The sequence below is a fragment of the Odocoileus virginianus genome, chromosome 28 (genome assembly GCF_023699985.2).
Source record: "Odocoileus virginianus isolate 20LAN1187 ecotype Illinois chromosome 28, Ovbor_1.2, whole genome shotgun sequence".
Taxonomy (NCBI): Eukaryota; Metazoa; Chordata; class Mammalia; order Artiodactyla; family Cervidae; genus Odocoileus; species Odocoileus virginianus.
The window spans coordinates 27,587,896-27,614,805 of NC_069701.1; positions in this window are offsets into that span (position 1 = coordinate 27,587,896).

Consider the following 26,910-nt stretch of genomic DNA (forward strand, 5'->3'; position numbering starts at 1 on the left):
CCAGGCTCCTCTGTCCATTAGGATTCTCCAGGCAAGAATACTGGAATGGGATACCATGCCCTCCTCCAGGGCATCTTCCCAACCTAGGGACCGAACTCAGGCCTCCTGCATTGCAGGCGGATTCTCTACTGTCTGAGCCACCAAGGGAGCCCATGAATTCTGGAGTGGGCAGCCTATCCCTTCTCCAGGGGATCTTCCCCACCCAGGAATCAAACTGGGGTCTCCTGCATTGCAGGCAGATTATCAACTGAGTTACCGGGGAAGCTCATGCATAAGTGAGCCAGACACCTTCCAGACACCCTCCATCCAGGCTCACTTCCCCCTCCCAAACACACCCCCAAGGAAACTGATGTATGTGACATCAACCATTGAGCTCCTTTGAACTCTGGCTGCCAGTTGCACTTGGCCTTTAGTAAGCACAGGCCAGAGACTGGAAGGAAAGGGGAGATAAAAGGTGTTTTACTTATTTCCCTTCTCCTTCCCTGTCAGGTCCCCATGGACTGGTTATATTCTGGACATAAGGCTAGATCCCATCACAATTCCTTTCCACACGGCTTGTTCTGGGTTCTGATAACCATCCCTTTCTGTCGCCCATCAAACTCGGAGGAAGTAAAGCCTCCGGGTACTGCTCAATCCCCACTCTCAGACTCTATAAATCATCCTTATATATTTTTTAAAACTTTTTATTTTGTATTGGGGTAAAGCTGATTAACAATGTTGTGATAGTTTCAGATGAACAGCGAAGGGACCCAGCCATACATGTACATGTATCCATTCTGCCCCAAACTCCCCTCCCATCCAGGCTGCCACATAACATTGAGCAGAGTTCCCTGTGGTCTGCAGTAGGTCCTTGTTGGCTATCCATTTTAAATATAGTAGAGTGTACACATCCATCCCAAACTCTCTAATTATCCCTTCCACCCATGCTTCCCCCCGGCAACCACTAAGTTCTTTCTCTAAGTCTATGAGTCTCTGTTTTGTAAGCTCATTTGCATCATTTCTTTTCAGATTCCACATGTAAGGGGTGTCATATGATATTTCTCCTTCTCTGTATGACCTACTTCACTCAGTATGACAATTTCTAGGTGCATCCATGTTGCTGCAAATGACATTATTTCATTTTTTATATTCTGTTCTTTTTGATGGCTGAGTAATATTCCACCATATATATGTACCATGGAGTCACAAAGAGTTGAATACGACTTAGCAACTGAACAACAACCACATTTTCTTTATCCATCCCTCTGTTGATGGACATTTAGGTTGCTTCCAAGTCTTGCCTACTCCAAACAGAGCTGCAATGAGCATTGGGGTGCATATATCCTTTTGGATCATAAATTATCTCTACATTAAACTATAACAACCCCCAGATAGACTGTGCCATCTCTTTCCTGATGATACCCCAATTACTACATGGTCACTGTGTTTTCCATCCAACTCAGATGACTGCACTTGGAGCCCTCAGTACATCTGACCTGATTGCTGTATCGCTTCCTGATCTGTCTCCCTGTTGGCTCCCAGCCGCTGTACTGATTGTCGGTGTCTTCTCTAAAATATCCACATAATCACATCAATCTGTGTCAGTTCACCGAGGGCTCTCAGGGCCCTTCACCATTTACTTACTTGTCCGTCTGTCTTTCTAGAGTCAGTCTTTTATCACCCCTTGCAGGACATCCTGCCCTCTATAAATATTTATTAAACAAATAAGTATTGAATGGGACTTGAGGTCTTAAGGGAACACTAGCTATTTCCTTTTACAATACTATTTTCTATTTAAGTGCCATTTCTCGTCCTGATGAATGCGTCGTGGGCCTATGAGAATGCAAACACCTGGGACTCATGCATTACCTTTCTATTGTTCAGAGCTTTTACAGTGAGGGATGAGATCACGATGAAAAAGCTAAGGCTCCCAGATAGATTTCCTGAATTCAATTCCTGATTTATCCATTAGTCCTGTGACCTGGGGCAAATTACTTGCACGTTATGCCTCCACTTACTAATCTCTAAAATGAGGATAGTAATAGCACGCAGCTCATGGATTTGCCACTGAGATGAAAGGAATTGACATATACTATATACTCAAAACAGTGCCTGGCATGTGGTGGGTACACAATCAATGTTAGTTTTTATTTCTTGACCTAACCTTGGTTCGTCAGCTTCATCCTATGGTGTCTGCCTGTTTATAATCTGTTTACCTCACCCTTTCATCAAAACAGACTTCTACCCGAAAGCCTTCTCATATCAAAGACCACGACAACCTCTAGCAGCTGAGACCATGCCGTCTTCACCTCAAGTTGTCATGGGCTGCACTCTGCACAGCTTCTACTAAACACATTCTTCACTCAGAGCTTAGCAGCAAGCAGGGAGGGAAAAAAAGAGTGTGGACACTTAGACTGTCTTCCTATATTACAATAGTGATTCCCTCATGATCTTTCCCCAAATCAAAAGAATATTTCCTTCAACAACTAAGCCTCTCTCTTCCTCTCTTGCTTTTTTTTTTTTGAGAGACCCAGTCCTACACTTCACTCCTTCCAGAGGCTCACAGAGAAAATTTGGAACTTAAAAAGTAAACTTACCAAAGCGAAACCTACAAAAAACAATTATAAAATGCATGTTTATAAATACATTTTCACTTTTATAAAAAGCAGAAAAACATCAAGAAAAAAATAGCAAACCACTATTCTGACATCTTGAAAGCATCACCACTAATAGTTTAAAACGTTGCTTACAGTCTTTTTTAGATTTGCATGTGTTTTTTCATAGTTGAAAATATAAGCTGTATAAATTTCGCACCTACATGTTTTCATTTAGTCAAACAATCATCACTGACCCAAAGTATGTGTATGTTTTCAAGATATCCTTCATTTAATTAAGGGGCTGCCCAGGTGGCACTAGTGGTAAAGAACCTGCCTGTCAATGCAGGAGACACTGGGGACGTGGGTTAACTCTCTGGGTGGGGAAGATCCCCTGGAGGAGGAAATGGCAACCATCTCCAGTATTCTTGCCTGGAGAATCCCCATGGACAGAGGAGCCTGGTGGGCTACAGTCCACAGTATCATAAAGAGTTGGACACGACTGAGCACAGCACAGCACAGCATTAATTTAATTAACTTAATTCAATGGCATCATAATATTCTACTCTTTTTTCACACTAGTAATTTAATTTAATATCCCCCATTATTAGAAAAATTATTTCCTACTTTAAACATTATTACTATAAAGCTATGATAAGCATCTTTGGTTATAATTTTTTGTCTGCATTTTCATGAAAGAGTTCCGGAATAAAACTGCTGGTTTAAAGAAGCTGAATATTTTCAGACTTTTGAGATACCTTACACAAAATGGCTTGCTAGGAAGTATATGGCTCTTTCTACTTTCACCAGCAGAATGTGAAGGTTCAGGTTAGAGTTAAGCTACCTTTAGCAAGCTCTAAATTTGCATTTTGTTTAGTATTTTCTCACTAAAAGGCAAAGCCTATGTTCTTTTTTTTAATGCATGTTGTAAACAATTATTAAAATAGATAAAAAGTGGCTTAATCTCCATCTGAATTTCTTATATCTTTTATTTTCACCCCAATTGAGACAACATTCTAATTAATTATATATGCTACAAGATATTTCAAGGAGCACCTCCTTTGCAGGCACAGCCAACTCCGTTGTCCTGAGAGAGCACCCTGAGGACACATCCATGGTCAAGTCTTCCTAGATCTACATGACCTGTACTAAGGCCCCTCTGATAAAGCCAGCCCAGGTCACAGGGTACAGCTGGCTCCTTGTATAGGCTGTAAAGGGAGAGAACTCACCAGCAAAAAAGCATGCATCCTCTAGTTACTCAATGAATATTAACTCTGGGTCAATTTCATGGGAGGAACTGTGTTGAGCCCTGGGAAAACCACATCAACAGGAGAGATCTAGCACCAGCCTTCAGAAAGCTCCCATTTCAGAGATAAGGGACGACCATGGAATAATTCATTACCCAATTAAACATGTAGTTATATTTACAATGAAGCACTGGAAAACAGAATAATGGAGGATGGACAGAACCTTCGCTCTGCTGAGTTTACAGTTTCGACTTGAGCCATCACCACTCAGCCATCTCTGCGTGTGGTGGCCGCGGCTGTTGCTCGGTCACTACGTCCTGTCTGACTCTTTGCGACCCCGTGGACTGTAGCCTGTCAGGCTCCTCTGTCCGTGGGATTCTCCAGGCAAGAGTACTGGAGTGGGTAGCCATTTCCTTCTCCAGGGGATCTTCCCGATGCAGAGATCGAACCTATGTATCTCCCAATGCAGAGATCGAACCCGTGTATCCTGCGTTGGCAGGCAGATTATTTATTGACTGAAGCACCAGGGAAGTTCTACTTGGTGGCTGCATCTCCCTATATGGCAAATGAGGGTGACATTCTCATCTATCCATCCCCATGTGTTAGGGGAAGCACGCTGATTGAAACCGCCCACCCTGGCCAGGCACCATAGTAACCATTTGCATGAGTTGTTTTATGACAGGAGATCCTAATAAGGAACACGGAACTAATAAGCCACCACCAACTGGAAGAGTTTGGGAAATGTCGAAAGAAGACACTGCCTGTCCGTCCACTTCCCAGAATCCATCTCGCTAGCATCCATCTTGGCTGAGTGATGCGTGTGCCACCAGGAAAGACTCTGAATTAGAATGATTGGCCAGGGACCACCCAGAAACTAATCCCATCCCCACAAAACCCGAGACTTTGAGCCACGCAGCAGAGCAGTTCTCCTGGGTTCCCTTACCCTCCTACTCTCTGCCCGGGGGCCCTTTCCCAATAAAGTCTCTTGCTTTGTCAGCACATGTGTCTCCTCGGACAATTCACTTCCAAGTGTTAGACAAAAGCCCAGTTTCGAGCCCTGGAAGGGGTCCCCTTCCTGCAACACATGGATCTATCCTTCCATCTATCCATCCAAGTGAGTCGAGGGAGATTACATCAAAGAGCATGTCGGGGAGCACTGCCTGCTGCTCTCTGTCCCGTCCACACCAGGCTTCCCAAGCTGCCTTTGGTGCCTATTTGCTTAAAAGGATGAACTCAAGGCAGAAAGTGTGGCCAAACAGCCCACACTGCTCACCGCTGGTGAGGAGCAGCATCCTCTGAATCAGGGGCAGCTTCCGGTAAACAGAGCAAAACAGAGATCTCCGCCGTGTGGGGGCCAGGGAGAAGTTCTCGAAGGAACAATGGGACACTCTGCGGACTATTTACAGCGTCCACTGCCCTTTGTTGTGGCTACAGGGTCGCCGGGCAATTTGTATTGTTTGGTCCCCAACCCCCAGCCTCCCCTTGCACTTCCACCCCCACCAACTGCCTGCTCAGCTATTGTCATTGATGGAGTCATCCTGGCCTTCCCTACACTCCACACCCACTGCCCTCCATCACCATTCCCCCTATTGTTTGCCGGGCTCGGCCCTGACCCCTGCGTATTTATAAAGGCCACTTCCCGCAGCATCATTGTATGCTCAGTGGCTCTCAGCTCCCCCCATTTCCTGACAATGAGCAGGGTAGCTGGGGGGAGGTGGGGGGGCTCGGTAACAGCCCAAGTCCAGCTCCTGATTTCCTCCATGTCCTGTTTACTGTGTTCTATGAGCATCGCTCTGGCCACTCCTCTGGCAGAGTCCACCAGCGCTGCTTCAGCCCTGCCTTCAGCCCAGCAGAGCTGCGACACTAAACCAGAAGGAAGAGCGAAGGGCCCCTGTGTCCTGAGCTGGAATCTCGAAAGGTGTTTCAGTCTCTGGGTTAAGTTGCTGATGTCCTGAATCAAAACCCGAATCTAAGAGGCTAGGCTTGCAGAGATAACATACACACAGCCTATTTCCTTCTGTTTCTTAGGATACAGAACTGGTGACCATTGCAATCTCCACTTTATTTTCAAGTGTATGAGAATCTCTTAGGGTGTGTCCTACCAGAATGATCATTAACTACCCCCCTCAAAATCACTGCCCTTGTGGGCAAACATCAGGGAAGGCAAACATGTCCTTTCCAAAAATATGGCATTTCTTTCTCTTATAGTTCTTGTCTTTGCTCTCCATAGAAGGATGTCTGCAATGTGAGAAGAATGAACTCAGCCACATACACTGGTAAAAGAAAGAGCAGTACTGTGTATCTGGGGCTATCATATCTGAACAACGTCTTAGTTCACCGTCTGTTTTCAAACTTAATTCAATAGGGATTTCCTTCCATTTCCCACAAGCAAGATGAGAACTGAAGCTCAGTCCATGTGACTAATGAACTTGCTCAAGGTCACGAGCCAGTTGCAGAACCCAGGTCCAACCTGAAAGCATGGTGATTTAGAGCTTTGATCACTGACTCCTTCTTGATGTTACTCAAACCTTTCTTCCCTCTGTGCCCGCAGCATCTCCCCATCACCTCCTCTCACCATTCCTTAGTCTCTGGGAGCAGGATAGGGTACCTGGGGTAACATCTACCAAAGTGCATGACCTCCTCTTGGAAGGATTTATTGTTGAGCCCTCCAGACCCACAGCTGCTGGAGAACTTTCAAGGCTCCGTCCACTGGAATGAGCTTGCTCCTTGTTAAATGTGGCCCTAGCCCGGGCTGGCTTTTTGTAATGTTTGTTCTCTCTCCCACCACGGAGCCCGTCAGGAACTGAGATCTGGGCTGCTCCCTGTTGTTTGTTATTGCAGGCAGATCTCTGCATTAGAAGAGAAACACAGGCAGAGGTGACTGGAGCCACCAACCCATCAGCCAAGGCTGCCCCTCATGCTTGACTGTTTGGTTTGGCGCAGCTATGATCTTTTCCTCCTGTCTGGGTACCAGCATCCAGACACTTTTCTCCCAGGGGCCCGTCTGGCCACGTCTCTGTCCCAGATCACGATGCAGTCACATTTCCTCAAGCCCTCAAGCTGAGCATGTATGTGTGTTTGGTCCAGGCTGCATCTTCCTCCAGTCCGTGGCTCTCCACCCCACCCCCTCTCCCAGCAAGCATCCTGTTTCATTCCTGGCCCAGCTGCAGCTCCCGACAGGCAGTGGGCCAGTCTTGGGACTAGTGACAGGGTGAGTAATGCTCGGGGTCAGAGGGCAGCTGCTCCTGGGATTGAGTCTCCTTACATGAGGAGGCCGCCTCACTGTGATCACCCAGTGGAATGAGTTCCCAGAGCTGATGGGCAAGATAAAGCACATGAACAAAACGTGCCCTCTTTGATTTTATGCCACGAGGGCCAGAGCTTGCCTAGAGGACTTGAACCCATCACTGACCCCCTCCTAAGGCCACCGCCAGTAGGTGATCATCCTTATCAGCACCGTAGTCATCTCAGAACTCTAGAAGGTCCAAGCTGGAGGGGGCACAGTGACCTCTCCTTTAATAAATGAGGGATAGAAGGCCCAGAGGGCTCAAGTGGCCTGCTGGAATCTGCACCCGACCCTCCTGCCCACCCCAGTGACCTCTTCAACTATATTATGTCCCCGTGTCTGGAAAAGGCCCCCCTGGGCAGCAGGGGGAGAAGTTGCAAATATGAGCTACAGACACTGGGCTCTCCCTGTTTCTCAAATGAGCTTCCAAAGAATAAGAGAGTGAAATGTCAGAAAAGAGCTCCCCACACAAATAGACACATCCTTATTTGCAGGTGGGGAGAAAAGGTAGACTGTAAGCACCAGGCCTGGGGACCAGTCTCCTCTCTCCCCCTCACCCTAGTCTATACTATATAAAGCTAGAGTTACAGGGAGCTCAAACTGGTGCTTTGTGACCACCTAGAGGGGTGGGATAGGGTGGGAGGGAGGGTCAAGTGGGAGGGGACATATGTATACCCATGGCTGATTCATGTTGATGTATGGCAGATACCAAAAAAATATTGTAAAGAATTATCCTTCAATTAAAAATTAATGTTTAAAAAGCTAGGGTCATACAGCCATAGCAATGAATACTAGAAAGAGAAAAAGAACAACACCATCACCAAAAAACTCTCATTAAACCCATAATTATGTCCCTACCTGTGTAATCACACCAACAGCCCTCAACTCAAACTAGATTGTACCTACAGTCCTTGCCGGGTGGTAGCTGAGTCACTAAGTCATGTCTGACTCTTGCAACCACATGAATTTAGCCTGCCAGGCTCCTCTGTCCATGGGATTTCCCAAGCAAGATTACTGGAGTGGGTTGCCATTTTTTTGTCCAGGGGTTCTTCCTGACCCAGGGCTCAAACCTGGGTCTCCTGCAGGGGGTCTCCTGCCTTGCAGGCAGATTCTTTACCGACTAAGCCACCAGGGAAGCCTTTGCCATATAAGACTATTCGTTGATTCATCCAATCAGTGAGTCAGTCATTCCCTCAACCCAATCCTTGACTCAACAAAGAGATGTAGCAAGAGTCGATCTATATTTATTTATAATGCACTTTATGCCAGACACTCTACTAGTGTCAGGTAATTCTTCTGAGACTGACACATTGGAGCTTAAAGTTTGCTGGGGATAACAGACAGTGAAAACAGTACAGCCTGATGTGAACATGCATATATGTTCACACACACATACATAAAATAGTGATGTACACAAAGAGCCTTAAACTGCTTGGGATGGACAAGGAGAATATCAAAAATACCTTCAGAGAGGAAATAGTATTAGAGTGGGTTTTTAATGATGACACACTCCAGGGTGTAGGCTGGGAGGTGGGAGACTCAGCAGACAGAAGGAGCAGAGGAAAGAGGGGTCTCACGTTGCCCAGAGACCAGAGAAGAGCAGCGTAAGTGGAGCAGGAGAGGAGCACGCCTCTCCAGGTGGAGCCCAGACCCCAGGAGGCTTGACGGCCATGCCCAAGAGCATGAACATTATCCTCAAAGTACTGGAGCTCCAAGAAATAATTGGCTAAAAGGAATCCTAGGATTAAGTTTGCAATGAACAAACATTCCAACTCTTGAGTGAAACATGAAGTGAGGTGAGACAGGCAGCTAGGAGGCTGTGGAACAGTCCAGATGAACTTCCCTTCGCTGAATGTCTGATGGGTACCAGCACTGCTGGCAACCAACACTAACGAGAAGATCCGCATTCCCAGGCCAGGTTCCGGGCCCGGTACACGAAGTGGTCAGCCGAGTGACACAGTCTTCCTGGCAGGGCGCTTCCTGGGAACTCTCTGTCCATTAGATGCGGTCATTAATGTCACATGGCACTCAGGCTCAGAAGAAACCACAATGTTCATTACTATTATTATTTTTCCGGTTTTCCTGGTGGGAAAATTGAGGCTTAGAGAAATTAAATGACTCACCTAATTCATACAATTACTAACTAGTAGAAAACGGATTCAAACCCAGTGTTGTCCCTAGTCTTACAGAGATATTCCCTACTCTATACTACTCTTCGTGAGAACTCTCAAGGGCTTGATTGTTAATAGCTTTGTCTTTTAAGATCTTCACATGCCTGGGAGGTTTTTATTTTCATAGATTTGTTCTTATGTTTCATATTAAAACACTCCTAAATCATACACTGAATATAGTACATACAGAGCTATGTGAATTAAGTTGCAACTGACTAGGTTTAAGTAATATTAATACAACACCTTGCAGGTATTTAACTGGGCTTCCCAGGTGGCTCCAGGTCACTGCAGGTGGTGACTGCAGCCATGAAATTAAAAGACGCTTGCTCCTTGGAAGAAAAGTTACGACCAACCTAGACAGCATATTAAAAAGCAAAGACATTACTTGACCAAAAAGGTCTGTCTAGTCAAAGCTATGGTTTTTCCAGTAGTCATGTATGGATGTGAGAGCTGGATCATAAAGAAGGCTGAGCACCAAAGAATTGATGCTTTTGAACTGTGTTGTTGGAGAAGACTCTTGACAGTCCCTTGGACTTCAAGGAGATCCAACCAGTCAATCTTAAAGAAAATCAGTCCTGAAAATTTGTTGGAAGGACTGATGCTAAAGCTGAAACTCCAATACTTTGGTCACCTGATGCAAAGACCTGACTCACTGGAAAAGACCCTGATGCTGGGAAAAATTGAAGGCAGAGGAGAAGGGGATGACAGAGGATGAGATGGTTGGATGGCATCACCGACTCAATGGACATGAGTTTGAATAAGCTGCAGAAGTTGGTGATGAACAGGGAAGCCTGGCGTGCTGCAGTCCATGGGGTTACAAAGAGTCAGAGACAACTGAGTGACTGAACAACAAGTGGATCAAGGGTAAAGAATCCACTTGCCAATGCAGGAGACAGAGGAGATGCGGGTTCAAATCCTGGGTCAGACAGATCACCTGGAGGAGAAAATCACAACTCATTCCAACAGTCTTGCCTGGAGAATGCCATGGACTGAGTGACTGAGCATGCACAAACAGATATTGAGTAAAGCATTTATCTGTTTTGATTCAACTGAACTCAGACACAGTCTGACATAAGAGAAACTGGATGTTATCACAGGAAGCTGAAAACACTGTCCCCAATGCAAACTGATGGAGTTAGGCAAGGCTTCTTTGGAGACACATCTGAGCAGGTTTGGAAGGATGAAGAGGAGTAAGTCAGATAAAGAAAGACGGCAATAGGTCCAAACAGAGTCCAGGAAGGCTGTGATGTCTGTGTCACGAGAAAGTGATGAGACAGTGTGGTGGATTTGTTAGAGTTCAAGAGGACACTTAGACAATGGAAACAGCTATTATTCCAAATATTTCCAAGAAACAATAAACATAGCTTCTTTATTATGTGGAGTTTTGTTCTTTAAGCCAAAAGTACTAGAATAAAGTGGCCAAGTGAGAGACTTCCGGTCTAAGAGACATGTTTCTAGGTATGTCATTCAGAGGTGCTCACATTACATAGGACAGTTGGAAATGATAACAGCATTGTCATCAAGATCTGAAGTTCATTGTTCTAAATCTTCTTACTACTGGTTCATTTTTTTTTAGTTTATTTTTACTTTTTTAGTCAAGCCTTGTGATATGTGAATCTTAGTTCCTCGACCAGGGATCAAACCCATGCCCCCTGCATTAGGAGTGTAGCATCTTAATCACTGTGTTGCCAGGGAACTCCCACTACTGGTTCATTTTTTTTATTTTAGGTATGAATTTGCTTTCTAGAGGCAGCCTAAATGACAATGAGAGCCCAGGGTAAAGAGTACTAATAGCAATCGCCTGGGCAAACCATTATTGATCAACAGATAAACAAGAATTGCAATTAAGAGTGCTTTCTGTGTTCCAATTACTATACAAAAGGACTTTTCTCCTTCAAAAAATTCTATAAAAAAAATACAATTACTTTGATTTCTACTTAATTAATGAGAAAAAGAAGCTTGAGAGGTAAAGAATTTGCCCTAGATCAGATAAAAATTCTGAATTTTAACTGGGTTTGAATCCAGGACCTGAGCTCTTTACTGTTATGCTGCTCTATTCCTCTGCAATTCAAAATTTTAAACTGATGTCTCATCACATAGGCCTGAAGCAGGGTCATCATACAAACTTCGTACAAATTAAACGTATTAAATATTGGAGGCACTACATCATAATACATCAAACATATAATAGTGTACCTACATTTTAAATAACTAGAGCTTAATAGATCATCTCTGTGTTGAATTGCTGTAGATTATTTGGCATAATAAGTAATAAACTTATTATTTTTATTTACAGTCTTATTTTTTAATTGGAGAAACAGGAACTTTTTTCTAGTCTTAAATATTATCTTCTAGGGCCTTACAAAACTCTAGGACTGCAGGGACACCACAACTGTGATACCTTGTCTGTAGTTTTGTCAAAGGAGGGGCCCCAGAAAATTTTAGATTTCCACAGTTGGAGTAAGTAGAAAGTCTCCCCAAATGAAGACTGCACTTTGAAAAACAACCTTTTTTTTTTCTCTCTCTTTCTGACTTATTTCACTCTGTATGATGGGCTCTAGGTCCATTCACGTCTCTGCATTAACACATATATGTAGAATCTAGACTGTTTCCAGGGCAAAAACAGAGATGCACACATACACTGGTAGACATGGAGGATGGAGGATGGAATAGGGAAATTGGGACTGACATATACACGACCATGTGTAAACTAGAGAGCTTGCGGGAAGCCGCTGTGCCGCATAGGGAGCTCACCTCTGTAACGACCTGGAGGACTGGGATGGGGAAAGGGAGTGGGAGGCCCAAAAGGGACGGGACATGTGTATACTTACAGCCGATCCACACTGTTGTACAGAAAAGCTAACACAAGACTGCAAACAACAAAGAAAACAACCGTTAGTCCCATTATGCAAAAGCCTCCGAATTCAGATGTGATCTCTCTCACTTGGAGGAAACGCTGCACAAGTCCCCGGTAACTGTCTTCTTGGGTTTCCTCGCCCTGGTTCTGCTGCCTGACACCCCAGCCAACGTGTTCTTTAAGTTCATCTAAAGCCATTCAGAGCAGAATCTCCTTATCGCTCTGAATTATTCATGGCAGAGCATAGAGCACCCATCTCCCAAATCACACTTTAGGTTTAAGATTAAGACATGTTTACCCCCATCCCCACCTCCTGGGTATTTTTAAGAGTGGAGTAAGCCTGTTCTGTGGCTTCGTTTATTTTCTTTTGAAAATGGGACGAGATCCCTAAGCACCAGAGAGAATGTGACCTGGGAAAGAGAACACCAGAAGAGAAACAAAACTTCAGACAAAGTGTGGAGGAAGGAAGTGGAAGTAGAGACCAGATGAATTCTGCTCTCCTACTTTCAACCTGAGCCTCCTCCTGGAGCTTTGAGTTCCTGGCCTCCAGCCTGGAGTTATGTGCGCATTTCCATTTCAAAGGGAAACACACACGGATCACAGGGGTCCCCAGTGAGAGAAGCGAGTGATGGGCTCCTGGGTACATGTTTACAAATAACTCCGAGCCCAAGCACCTCAGATCTCATTTCTCTCATCCCCAGTTACAAATCACCTATTGACCAACCCATCATGCCATCCCACCCTGGCACTGCCATTCATACCCTTTAGGAAATGTATTTCAGTACTGATTGACATAGTCCATGAGCAGAGAGAAGGTAAAACGTCTCAGAAGACAGAGCTCTGTTCTACCTTTCAAGTCTCAAAAGGAAAACTAGTGGTTTCCGGGGCCACTGGCAACAGAAGACTTTTCCCTCCGCTGTTCACAGGCATGGGATGTTGGAGATGGAAAAGGAATTGGTTTTCTGAACACAAAAATCTTTCCTCATCTCCAGCTGTGGCTGAACCCATTCACAGTAAGAATGACAAGAGTTGGAAGAGAAGCAGAAAGCAGGCTGGATGCAGGAAACCAGGCCACTGAGAGTACCACCCAGACCCTCTCTTCTAGATGAGGCTTCCTTGGGGAGAACCCACTGATGGGGTGGAGGGAGCATTGATGGAGTGGGGACGCACCGATGGAGTGGGGGAAGCACCGATGGAGTGGGGGGAGCACTGATGTGGGGGGTAGCACCAGTGGGGGGGGGAATACTGGTGGAGGGAACACTGATGGAATGGGGGAGCACTGTTGGGGTGGAGGGAACATTGGTGGGATAGGGGAGCACTAATGGAGTAGGGGGAGCACTGATGCAGTGGGAGGAGCATTGGCCCAGCAGCTCCGTGTTGAGGTGAAAGGTGAGTGAGCCATGAACAGCCTCCAAAGAAAATCTCTCTCTATCAACTGGTTGTCCCTCTGGGAGTCAAAAAGAAAAAAGCTTCAAAATAGCCTCTGCAATCAAGATGCCTGGGTGGAGCATCCCCCACCCACTCCAGGAAGTTCCCTCCAGAGCTATTCATCAGGCCAGAGCTGTGCAAGTCATTAGTCTCCCACTTGCTCCTTACTGAGAGTCCAGGCAACTGCATCCAGGTGGGACCATCAGGCCTGTTTTGGGCAGGCAGCTCAGGCACCACCATAGAAATGGGAGGCTCTATTTATTTTACTAACAGGAACAGAGCATCAGACGGCTGCTCTTTAAACAATAGGATCACGTCATCAGAGCCGTCTGTGTCCAGGTGACAAGCCCGGCCTCCCAGTTCTCTTTCCTAGGCCTCCCTGCTGCGGTCCAGAGGAGGTGAGCCCAGCAGGCCGCCCTGGGCCAGTCTGGCTGATGCTGAGAATGTGTCACCGAGCAGCCGCCCTCGCAGATGTTTCCTGGGCTGATGGGCTGGAGCAAGGCTGAGAGCAGAGGTTTTGGCACCGGGAGGAAGCCCTGAACTCTGCGTCCTGATGGTCTTCACTGAAAATGTGGGCCAGGTGCAGGGGACATAAAAATGCCCTAAAAAGTCCTTGTTTTGTTGAACAAAAGGACTTACAGGCTGAAAAGCAACACCACTTCTGTGACTGATGACGGACTGCACCATCTGCACGACTGGCTCTGCGATCTTGAAAACAAAGTGCAATGCACCTTCTCCTCCCGAACATCATTCAGGATCCCAACTCCTGTCCTACCTTCTGCAGGAAGCTTCTTCCAGTTATTCCAGTTTGCACAGAATTTGCTCTTCTCTGAATTCCAACGGCACTTGAAACAACAGTAGTAGAAATGGCTAACTGGGGCTTCCTGAGTGTCCACCCTGCACCAGGCATTATTCTAAACACTCCACATAAATTAACATAGCTACTCCTCCTCCAACAACCTCAATCTGTTAACGCTATCCTCCTTGCATGGGTCTTCATACCGCAGTATGGAGAGATGAAACAACATGTAAGTACCTCCTGGAAGAAAAGCTATGACAAACCTAGACAGCGTATTAAAAGCAGAGACATCACTTTGCTGATAAAGGTCCAGATATTCAAAGCCATGGTTTTTCCAGTAGTCATGTATGGATGAGAGAGCTGGACTGTAAAGAGGGCTGAGTGCCAAAGAAACGATGCTTTTGAATTGTGGTGCTGCAGAAGACTCTTGAGAGTACCTGGGACAGCAAGGAGATCAAACCATTCAATCCTAAAAGAAATCAACCCTGAATATTCATTGAAAGGTCTGATGCTAAAGCTCCAATACTTTGGCCACCTGATGCAAAGAGCCAATTCATTGGGAAAGACCCTGATGTTGGGAAAGATTGAGGGCAGGAGGATAAGGGGGTGACAGAGGATAAGATGATTGGATGGCATCAATGACTCAATGGACATGAGTTTGAGCAAACTAAGGGAGAAAGTAAAGGACAAGGAAGCCTGGCGTGCTGCAGTTCATGGGGTCACAAAGAGTAGGACACGACTTGGGAACTGAACAACAAAAGTCAAAGGATGGTAGCATGTATTTGAAGCCTGACCTCTGACTGCAGAGCCCTAATCTACCCCCTTCCCTTACTATCTCCCATTAATCAATTGACTAAGGAATTCTCTTTTTTTAATTCACCAAATAGTCTAGAATATCTAACATGGCAAGATATTTGGCTAGACACTATGTGAGAAATTAAGATAGACATAAAAAAGAATAATACTTAGTTTAGGGTTTATTTGTGGCTAAAAGGAAGTCGATAGGAGCAAAATGATTATTCAACAAAATTAGATAGCGTATTAAAAGCAGAGACAACACTTAGTTGATAAAGGTCTGTATAGTCAAAGCTATGGTTTTTCCAGTAGTCATGTATGGATGTGAGAGCTGGACCATAAAGAAGGTTGAGTGCTGAAGAAACAATGCTTTGTTAAAAGCAATCAGCAGTGAGCGTTATGTTTAAGATGAAAAAGAGAGGAGGAACCTCCTTGGTGGTCCAGTGGTTAAGAATCTGCCTTCCAAAGCTGGGGACATGAGTTCAATCCCTGGTGGGGGAACAAAGATCCCACATGCCTAGGGGCATCTAAGACCACGTGAAGCATCTAGAGAAAGCCCATGCAACAAAGACGCAGCACAGCCAAAACCAGAAAAGAGAGAGGGAAATGGGGGACAAGCTGAAGAACTGTCACAGAGCTGGCAGGAGATAATAAGTCAAACCAGAATTAGATGGTGATGGGAGTGAAGAAGTGATGGGGAACACATAGGGGAGGCTGAATTAAAGGACCATTTGACGTGCTGCCATGTAAGGGCCCACAGAGGGGAACCCAGCTGGGCAGTTGGGAAATACTGTGCCTTTAAGAGAACAAGAAAAGTTATGAGAATGATATAGTTGGCAGACGAGAAAGGAAGGTATCTGTGCACCGTGTCAGTGAGTTTGAGCTTGAGATGAATGTAAGCACAAAAAGCAGAAAGTTGAAAATCTTAGACCCCAGCTTAGGAGAGATTTCAAAAGTCCTGAAAAAGACTTAAAAGTCACTCACATAACGGTGGAGGTTATGATGGGAGACCAAGGTGAAACTTGGTCCATGAGACCAAGACAGGGAAAAGGGTACAGAAATTGCAGTAGATTTTCTTTAGTATAGAAAGAAAAATGATGCCAGCTTTAAGCTCCCTGGAATCATCACATTTCCTTGTATATCCAATGCCTTAGATCACAACTCGGTACAGAACAGGCACAAAACAGGTATTTGTGGAAGGAATATGGGTTGGTAGACTCAGGGAAAATTAGGAAAATAATCTATTTGGACACTTGTGAAAACCTTAAATTCTTCTCCGGACAACATGCTAGTAGTAAAACTAGGCTGATGTGTGTTTCGTTGGGCTTTTTCGTTTGTTTGTTTCAGAAAAAGTTTGGAGAGCATTCATTCATATTAGATCTACAATCTCCCCTTTTGGGGATGGCATCAAAATTCACAGTTATGGGAGTTTCCAGGCCATGCAACCACAAAACTGAAAATCAGCAGGCTTCATGTATGTTTTTCTCCTCTAAGCCTTTAGTGATTTTCAGCTCTAAAATGTCAGCACTCCACATCCCATCTATTAAGTAGGGGCAGAATTCTAAGCCTCAACCCTGCAAAGGAACATCTTTTCAGACACTTTGTTGGGAATTTTAGATTTTGTTCTCAACAGCAGAGTAATCATTAGATAATGTATTTGATATTTTGTATAATCCCTTTATTGTCAGGAACCATTTCTGTGAATTGCCTGACCTGATTAGCAGAGTAAAGAGGGTGGATTCTGAATTAGGGCTCGGGCCAGCTTTCCCAAATTAAAGAAAATTCAGTAGGAAGGATGACCTGATTAGCAGAGTAAAGAGGGTGGATTCTGAATTAGGGCTCGGGCCAGCTTTCCCAAATCGAAGAAAATTCAGTAGGAAGGATGTGTGCACATCTGAGATGGGATGGGTATTCAACAATGACCGAGATCACATTGTAAGCACTGCACTCTGGTCCAGTCACAGAATTTTCATCTCAATTTTCAGGTCAGCTCTCTAAGATCTATTTGGGGCAGTGGTTTTTCTCTGGTGGTTCTGTGTAGATCGAGGGATGTTTCAGGAGATAAACAAGGAGACAAACAGTGTTACCACAGATACCTGAATTTGTTTTTTTCTCATCAAAAGATATTCACCACAAGCTGACTCTTTTTCTCTCACGCGCGTCCCTACTAAAGGCACTGACGTGCATGCTCACCTAATTCTCAAATCAAACTGCTGAAAATTTAAAATTAAAGAAAGTTTTAATTCACTCTCTCATCTTTTTGTCTCTTTCTGTCCTTGTCTTTACATTTCCTGCTTCCCTGCAAAGTGGACGATAAAGTTGCCTCACCTCAGACTTATCTGTCAGGGGAAATGTTGAAATTTACTACTTCAGGGGACTGAACACTTGAGATATAGATTAATTTCATTGGTTTTTCTTTTTCAGATCCAAAGGAAGATCAAAAGCCTTAACTGAGATCACCCAGCAACTGAGGAGCAAAAGTAGGAAGTAAAATTCACAGCTACTGGAGCCCAGGGACACAAAATATGGGAAAATGAAAGACTACCACCTTATTATCCTCAGCTCCAGTAAGTCAATTGAGTAAAAGGTTAGAAATAATTATAAGGAGAAAAAAATTTGAAACAAAGTTAAAAAGCGAAAATGGAATTGGATTTACTGTGTTTTCATAATATTTAGATGGAGAGCAAAAAAAGGGATTGTTCAATGATCTACCTTCAGTCCAATTTAACCAAAATGTCCACACTTCTTCAAATCCACTTTTCTCTACCAGGCATAAGGAACACACAAATCTACCTTGCTCCTTTTCTGGTGCTTCATATCTCATCAATTTTTTCCACCCAATGGACCCGTGTTCAGTTTTATGTTTACCTCCCCCAAACACACACACACACACACACACACACACACACACACACACCCTATCCATCTACCATGTCAAACCTATAGACACCAAAGGGGAATTTTGACCCAAAGAAGGGGTATTTTATAGAAAGTACTGTTGTAATTATATAATCAAGAATAACTGTTTGTAATGTTTTCAACTTAAAACATGTTTTCATGAAAGACACCCACGCCTACGAGTAAATGAAAGTGAACCTGTTTTTCCACGAGGATGTTTGAAATTCTTTCAACTTGCATTCTGCATTGGAGACCCAGGTGCAATCCACACTTCAGGGTAAAGACCCTTGTGATCAAGTAATGGAATTTTATTGGAACAGACAACCTGGAACCCTATCCAAGGTAAAGAAAAACTTGAATTTTCCCCTCGTGCTTCAGGCCTGAAGGAAGTAAAGAACCCACAGAGCAGAACTTCTGTTTCCTAGGTAGCAAATACTCCAGAGCTACACTGAAATCCAGCATTGGGCTGCTTCCAATTTATAGTAATTACCCACCGATCGCAAGAAAGAGCACAAGCCGATTCATAATCCATTTCCAGGCGTGGTGCAAATGATCTTGTGTCCACACCCACGTGTACTTTCACACTCTCAATTGAGAGTGGTGAGTCAGGAGCGGTAACTTCACAGCCTACTTGCCAACAAGACTGATGTTGTCAGAAACAGCAACTTTTATGGGTACAGAAGTTTGGGCCCTACAGGCCATGGGGTGGTCTGAGACAGAAGCAAGCCCCACTGATGTCTCAGGACCCCTCATGCAAGAGTGGTTCAGCATGGAGAGTTCATTTATGACAGCCGTGTGACAGAAGGCAACATCACCCCTGCAGCTGAACCTCTGTCTATGCCTGGAAACCCAGACCACATGGAACAGGTTTTGTCAACATGTGAAAGCCTCTATTCATTTGAAGATGAACATGGGGACCTTGAGAGTGTGGGAGGAGCCTGAGAGAATGGTAAAATCTCCTCATCACCCTTAAATTCTCAGAATACAACCATAAACACCCTTGGGGCTTATTTGAGACAAAACATGTGTGGGTTAAGGATTGTGTTGTTTGTGGATCAGAGCGAAGCACGTGAATTGGATCTCATCTGTATGTGTGCTCACAAGGATCAGACACCTTCCCTGAGAATCTGCACAGTCTCAGGACTCAAGGGGACGTCATCAAGCCTGGAAGGATGCCAAGTGGTGGCGTGAATCCAGCACTCATCTTACATTTAGAAGACAAAGGTTGGGACTCCCACTTTACCACTATCCACAAGCCACTTTCCCTTTGATGTGCTCATAGATAAAGAGGATTGAATTTGTTGACTTTCAAAATTCTCTCCAGTGTGGAATTTTGTAGCTCCAAGTCACTAAGTTCAGTCATGTTGGTAGGACTTCAATATTCTAGCTTGTGGATGTCTATGTTTGCTTCTCCATCCTCAGGGGAAACTGACTGTAATTTGAGTCTTTTCTATTTCTTTTGATTCAGTTTTTATTTATCCAACCTTCTCCATTCAGCAAATATTTAGTCAAATGCAAGGCGCTATGCTAGATAACAAATCATTCTTCAAAGCCTGGCACATGTGCTATTTCTGTGAGTCTCCTAATAACCTTGTGAGTGTAGGCAAGTCAAACATGCCTGTTTCCACTTTTTAATAAAGAGAATAGTACTAGGAACTGATGAGAATACATGACTTAGCAATGATTACATGTCTAAAATTTGTGAGATATGGGAGCAACCACATCTTTTGACTCTCAGACTAATTTCTAATCCAACATTCCAAATAGCCTCAATAAAAAATGGTATTTTGCATTTTTAATAGAACATTATTCATTATAGAATACTCTCCATAACCTCTCAGTTCAGAGCAGTGAGTCAGGAGTTATAACTTGCCAATAAGAATGACGCTCTCAGAAAATCAGCAGTCTTAAATTAGCACACAAGTTTAAAACATCTATGTTATATTTCCAAGAACCCCACAAAGCTCCATGACATGGCCCAACCAACATAACCAAACACGAGGTAAAGACCTGTGATGATGTTACGGTAAACTCAGCTACCATCGGCCACAAACTCAGCAGAATTCTCACAAGCTGAAAATAAAGATTTTCAATCATCTAGTTTCTAAAATATATCAGGCAACCACTGTGCTATTTTCTCTTTTCTCAATTGAAGTCTATTGAATTTACAATACTGCCTGAGTTTCAGGTGTATAGCAAAGTGATTCAGTTATATATTTTTTTCCAGATACTTTTCTCTTATAGGTTACAACAAAATATTGAGCATAGTTCCCTATACTATACAGTAGGACCTTGCTGGTATTTTATATATATATATAAAATAGTGTGTCTATGTCAATCCCAAGCTCCTAATTTATCCCTCCCCCTCCCTTTTCCCTTTGGTAACCATAAGTCTGCTTTCTATGTCTTATCTTTTTAAATGCCTACAATAACCTTGCAAAGTAGATTTTACCCTACTTTGATAAAAGTGATAAAGCCTCATTTGACAGATGAGAAAAAGAAATTAAAGCTCAGTTAAATAATATACACAAGGTCACAGAGTTAATAAGTGACTGGAATGAAACTCAAACACAGAGAGGTCTGGCTGCAAAATCCAAGTTCTTCCCATAGTCGGTAGGGAGATTCTAGGATTTCAAATTATAATCTGTTTCTAAGTTATCATCAAGCAATGAATTTGACAGGTATATTTCAAGAGGCGGTGATTCTGCAGACATAGAGAATAGACGACGTGGTTCTAGTCCTCAAGGGGGAGGGGGCACTGGGAGTTTGGGATTAGCAGATACAAACTATTATATACGGAACAGATAAACAATGAAGTCCTACTGTACAGCATAGGGAACTATATTCAATACTTTGTGAGAAATCATAATGGAAAAGGATGTGAAAAAGAGTATATATACATGTGTATAGCTGAATCACTTCACTGTACAGCAGAAATAAATACAACATTGTAAATCAACTACACTTTGATAAAATACATTTTAAACAAAGAAAATAGTAACCGTTAACCTCAAAAAAGGAGGTGGGGATTTCTGAAGCAGTACCTAACTTGCTTACATCTGGATGGGAAGCATGAGGAGGGGGAAATTGGGGAAGAAGCTCATTCAGAAACAGGATAATCAAACAAACCGGGGGATAAGAACTCAAGGATCAGTAAACGCCTTTGGCAGTCTCATGGAAAGAAGTTATCCAGCTGGCAGTGGTCGGTCTTCTTTCTTAATGGGTCACTCAGCCTCCTGTACTGGTAAAGTCTTCTTCAGTATATGGTACCAGTCAATTTCATTTTTGAGAGGTCAGTATTTGAGGCCAGAAGTTTCCTAGCTGTGTTAGTCAGGATGATCAAGTTATTCTGCAGGAAGAAATTAGCCCCCAGAATCTCAGTAGTCCACCCACAAAGTTTTATTTCTAACTATGCAAAGTCTGCTGCAGGTACAGCATCTCTCCAGGCTGACTCTCCTTCGGGAGATAGTTCAAGCTCCAACCTGTTCCTCCAACATTCTTCTACAGCACACACAGCCTCCACATTGCAGAGCAAAGAGAGAGGAAGCCACAGGGTCCAGTGCTGTCCCTGATGTGTTTCAGCCCAGAGGTAACATACACAAGTCCACTCACTCCATTTTTCAGAACTACCCACATGACCTCACCTGGCGAAAAGGGGTTGAGAAATATAGGGAGCACATGTGTTTTCTGGAAACTGTAAATATCTCTGCCAAATGACTTTTCAAGGTCAGTACATCCCATCCCTGGCCAGGAATGAAGATGGATTTTTTTCCCCCTTCATCTTCACCCCCTTCACCCTTTACCCTTCTCCACCCCACCTTGTGCCCTGGAAGGCTAAATGGTGCACACCACCGCCAACGCTCACCTCCCCTCAGACTTCCTCTCGTTTGATCATCAGGGAGCAGATACAGAAGAGAATGAGGTCAACGTAATAATTCTTTTTTTATTTTAAGGTTTTTCTTTTTTTGATGTGGACCATTTTTAAAGTCTTGACTGAATTTGTTACAACAATGCTTCTGTTTCTTGTTTTGGTTTTTTGGCTATGAGGCATGTGGGATCTTAGCTTCCTGACAAGGGATCGGACCCACACCCCCTGCATTGGAAGGCAAAGTCTTAACCACGGGACCCCCGGGGAAATCCCGATAAAGATTCCTTTTTACTCCTGTGGCATCAACAGGAGCAGGGCTGAGGGTCTATCATTCTTGACTTCAGCTCTCTGTGCCTGGGTTCCAGAACCCACTACCACCCTCACCCCTCTGGGGAGGCCAACAACCTACTCTTCTGAAGCCGAAAGTATTGTGACATTTCTTGTGCTTTTCCCACACTCCGTGCCCACCCTTATGAGCTGTCCTCTACTCCCCTCTAACTGCCCAATTCAAGCACTCCTTTTGTTTCCTGCTGAGATCTGGGTACAAGAGAACTCTGAGAAAGGATTATATATGCTAACTGTTGAGAACGGGCTTCCCAGGTAAGGAACCCGCCTGTCAATGCAGGAGACATAAGAGACGCAGGTTCGACCCCAGGGTCGTGAAGATCCCCTGAAGGAGGAAATGGCAACCCACTCCAATATTCTTGCCTAGAGAATCCCATGGACGGAGGAAACTAGTGGGCTACAGTGCATGGGGTTGCAAAAGAGTCAAACATGACTGAGTGAATGAATGACAACAGTATATCGAGGGGATGGGTTTCTAGAGCAGAAGAAATTATCCATGGATCACATAATCAAAAGGTAAAATGGAGGGAAGAAGAAGATTGGAGGAAGGTGGTCAAAAGGCACAAACTTCCAGTTTTTTTTTTCCCCATTTATTTTTATTAGTTGGAGGCTAATTACTTTACAACATTGCAGTGGTTTTTGTCATACATTGAAATGAATTAGCCATGGATTTACATGTATTCCCCATCCCGGTCCCCCAAACTTCCAGTTTTAAGATAAATGCTAAGACGTAATGTCCAGCATGGCAACTGTAATTAACCTGCTCTGTGGTATGTATAAAGTTGTTTAAAGAGTAGACTCTGAGAGTTCTCAATATGAATTATTTTTTTCATTTCTATATAAGTTGATGAATAACTAAACCTATTGTAATCACTTTACAATAAGCATAAATCAAACCACTTTACTGTATGCCTTACATTTATACAATGATGCAGGTCAATTATTTCTCAGTAAAATTGGGAAAATGAAAGTAACATGCTTGTGAGTCCTACAGATGCATGAAGAACCTGACGTTGCTTGACGTTGCTTCAGGAATCTGAAGGAGAGTCAGAGGGAAAGGCAGTAGTTCTACTAGTCTTCAACACAAGAGGTGGCCTGTGTGAAACCAATAAACAGCTCTTCCAGTCTACATAAAGGAGACAACAGAAGCCTGTATTTGCACAAAAGCAAGTGTCACGTAATGTTGTGAAATAACCCCAAGGCACTGAGGAGTGGTGTGAGCTGAAATCCATCAGTGAGGGGACAATAGGTGGCACAGAGAGAAGTTCCAATATGTTTAAGCCTGCGTGTTTCTGTGATTAGCTTCACCAATAACAACCACACTAGTTTTCTTCCAAGGAAATGGCTCTCTAGGTCTTTTAACATTTTAAAACATTTAAAACATTTAACATTTTAACATTTTCACACCCACCCATATCTTCCTTTAATTTATAAGCTTAAGTAAACTTTTTTTCTATTGTAGGGAAACAAACAGAAAATACCATAAAGATAAGGTCTCGACCATGTGCTCTCTGGCTTTAAACAGCTCATGTAATGGAAAATGGGAAGTAGGTATAATTAAGAACCCCTCACCTGTTTCACTTTTATTTGTGACCATGAAAAGCATTTAAACTTCTGAACAACAACAACAACAACAACAAATATATATATATATATATATGTATTTTTTTGGGGGGGGGGGGCAAATGAAATAGTGAAAAAGATTGCAAGCATCTCTTCTTTCCTTCAGTCAATCCAGCTGGAGCCAAAGAAATAAACGTTCCTGAGGGGAAAACCAAGCATACAGTATACAGTGCAGATGGTTTATAAAGTCACTTACCTGGTTCAGATTTGAATTGGTTTCAAACTTCCTTGTTTTCCCCACTACAGATCCATATCCACCCACATATAAAGAATTGTTTTTCTCCTTTCTCCTTCTCAGTGGCTATTTCTGAATTAAAAGGAATAAATAGATAAAAGAAAGGTACTATTGATTGTATAACAGGATAAAACTGTGAGCCATTACCTAGGGCTATTTCTTCTGTACTCATCACTCTCTGTCCTTTCTGTTTTATTACCATTCAGGCAGAAGTAATAATTATATGCTAGAGAGTGGGCTTCCCAGGTGGCACAAGAGGTAAAGAACCCTCCTGCCAGTGTAGGAGACATGAGATATGAGTTCAATTCCTATTTCAGAAAGATCCCCTGGACCAAGGCATGGCAACCCACTCCAGTGTTCTTGCCTGGAGAATCCCATGGACAGAGGAGCCTGGTGGGCCACAAATTCATAGGTTCTCAAAGAGTTGTTTATGCCTGAAGTGACTTAGCACACTCACAGAGACTAGTTGATTGAGGTCAAATCTAAGAGTCAAATTCAAGGCATTAAATTTGCAAATCTGCCCTTAAAATCCTTGTCAGTGATAAGTGTATCAAAAGTCAAAACTTCTGAGCACACAAACCAAAATTTTGAGAAGCAGCAGAAAACAATCAGAAAGAACACATCATAATCCAAAAATAATGTTTCAGAGAAAGGTGGCTGAAATTTAGGGTTGGTAGTTCTCTGAAAAGGACCTTCACCAACTATATCAGCACTCAAGGAAAGAGGAAGAGACCTGAATTCCAAGGGAAAACTTCAAAACTGTCTGCTAGAGCTAATGAAGGGGCAATCCCAGAGCAGATGGAATGACTGTCCAGTTTCCCAATGTTCTAGCCCTGGGAAGCCGCAAGACTGAAAAAGAAGCCCAGTATTGACAAGTGAGCTATAAAATAGCCATTACTGAATCAATGACAGCTCCGTATACATGACCCCGAGTGTGAGTGAGTGAGTCCAACTCTCAGTCACGTCCAACTCTTTGTGACCCAATGAACTGTAGTCCACCAGGCTCCCCTGTCCACGGGATTCTCTAGGCAAGTGGGTTGCCACTCCCTTCTCCAGATACATGGCCCAAAGAAAGCCTAAACCCAATGAACAGAAGTAAGGGTTTATCTAGAGAATTTGCAAGGTCCCCACCCTATACTGAAGATTCCACCCATCCTCACCCTTGCCCAACAACTAGAGTCCCCTGGCAGTTAGCTAGTTCAAAGCCCTCTCTCCACATGGACACATTTTATCAGAAAAACCCTGAAGCAACAGCTATCTTCAGCAGTGGGAACACAGAAAACATCTGGGTTGCATCCCAAGCTGTCTGTCCTGCTAACTTATTAATAACAGAGGGGGATAACTGAAAGAAAAAAAAACTGGATAAAAAGGTTATCAGCTCCTCTTCTTTCCTCCTTAGCATCTTTTCGATGGCCTTGATTGATGCCAGATTGCCTGGCAAGGAATGGAGGTGCTATTTTTAGATGGCTCTGAATCTGAAGGACTTTTATTTCTGCTTGTGAACCATTATAAATATTTAAGAGAAGGGAAAGCATGAATGAAGGAACATGTGGTCTCACGGATATCCATCAAAGCTGTCTTAGAATCAGAGATACGTGTGTGTGTGGAGCTGGAGAGCTGTCTGGGGGTACAGAGCTGCATGTGGATGAATAAAAGAAAGCCTCTCAAAGCCTTGGAGAGGACTTCAAAGTGAAGAGGAAATCAGAGCTAATAAGGTGCATATTCTGGGCTTCTTATTCAGCTACCTTCACCACATTTGGTCATAGACAGGCGTGCCTACTTTCTTCCTCCTAAGAAACGAGGAAGTCTGAGTCTAAGAGGTGATCAGGGTGTTGGGTTCAAGTGTTGGGTGTGCAAATACAAACCAACATTGATGTGGTGCACAGACACACAAACATTATGTGTTTGTGTAGATGAGAGAATTTCACCCACTGGGTCTCAGGATCCCCACATGTATCAATGAAATGAGGGTGAGGCTAACTTCCAAATCTAAATTTGTGCTAGTAAAAAAGTCCTCTTCCTTCTTATGACCTTTATCCAAATTGGTTCCTTCATTTCAGAAAAATCTCAAATGTCTTGCCTTTTGTTTTCTTGTATGGCACATTGAAAAGTCAAATCAACAGGCATTTCCTGAGTGTCTGCTACACAAAGAAAAAACCCCAGTCCTCATCTGTGGGAGCAGGAAGTTCAGGGGAGGATCATGTTCTCTGGTAGAACGATGAATGGGCAAGGTTCTCTTCAGGTCCCTCAGTACCACTTCAAAAGGCAGCAGCTTCCTTTCCTTGGGAAAAGAGCTCCAATGGATCCAAGTTTTAATCAAGATTCCACCCCTACTTCCCATCTCAACGAAACCACCAACTACATACCTGCAGGGCTAGACGAGAGAGCCAGGCCAACCACCCACCCATCCCATGAATTGTTCAATAATACTGATTGAGCACCTATGGAGCTCAGTACTGAGAACATAACCTCAAAGGTGCAGTGGGATACAGTTCCTGCTGTTAGGGATACAGGCGTTAAGAAATCACTATGTTTAAAATGGATAACCAACCAGGACCTTACATATAGCACAGGGAACTCTGCCAATATTATGTAACAACTTAAATGGGGAAAGAATTTGAAAAAGAATAGATACATTTATATACATGTAGAACCGAATCACTTTGATATACACCTGAAACTAACCCAACATTGTTAATCAACTATACTCCAATACAAAATCAAAGTTTAAAAAAAGAACTGATTACTAGCTTGATAGGCACTCACAGGGTATCATAGCATAGAA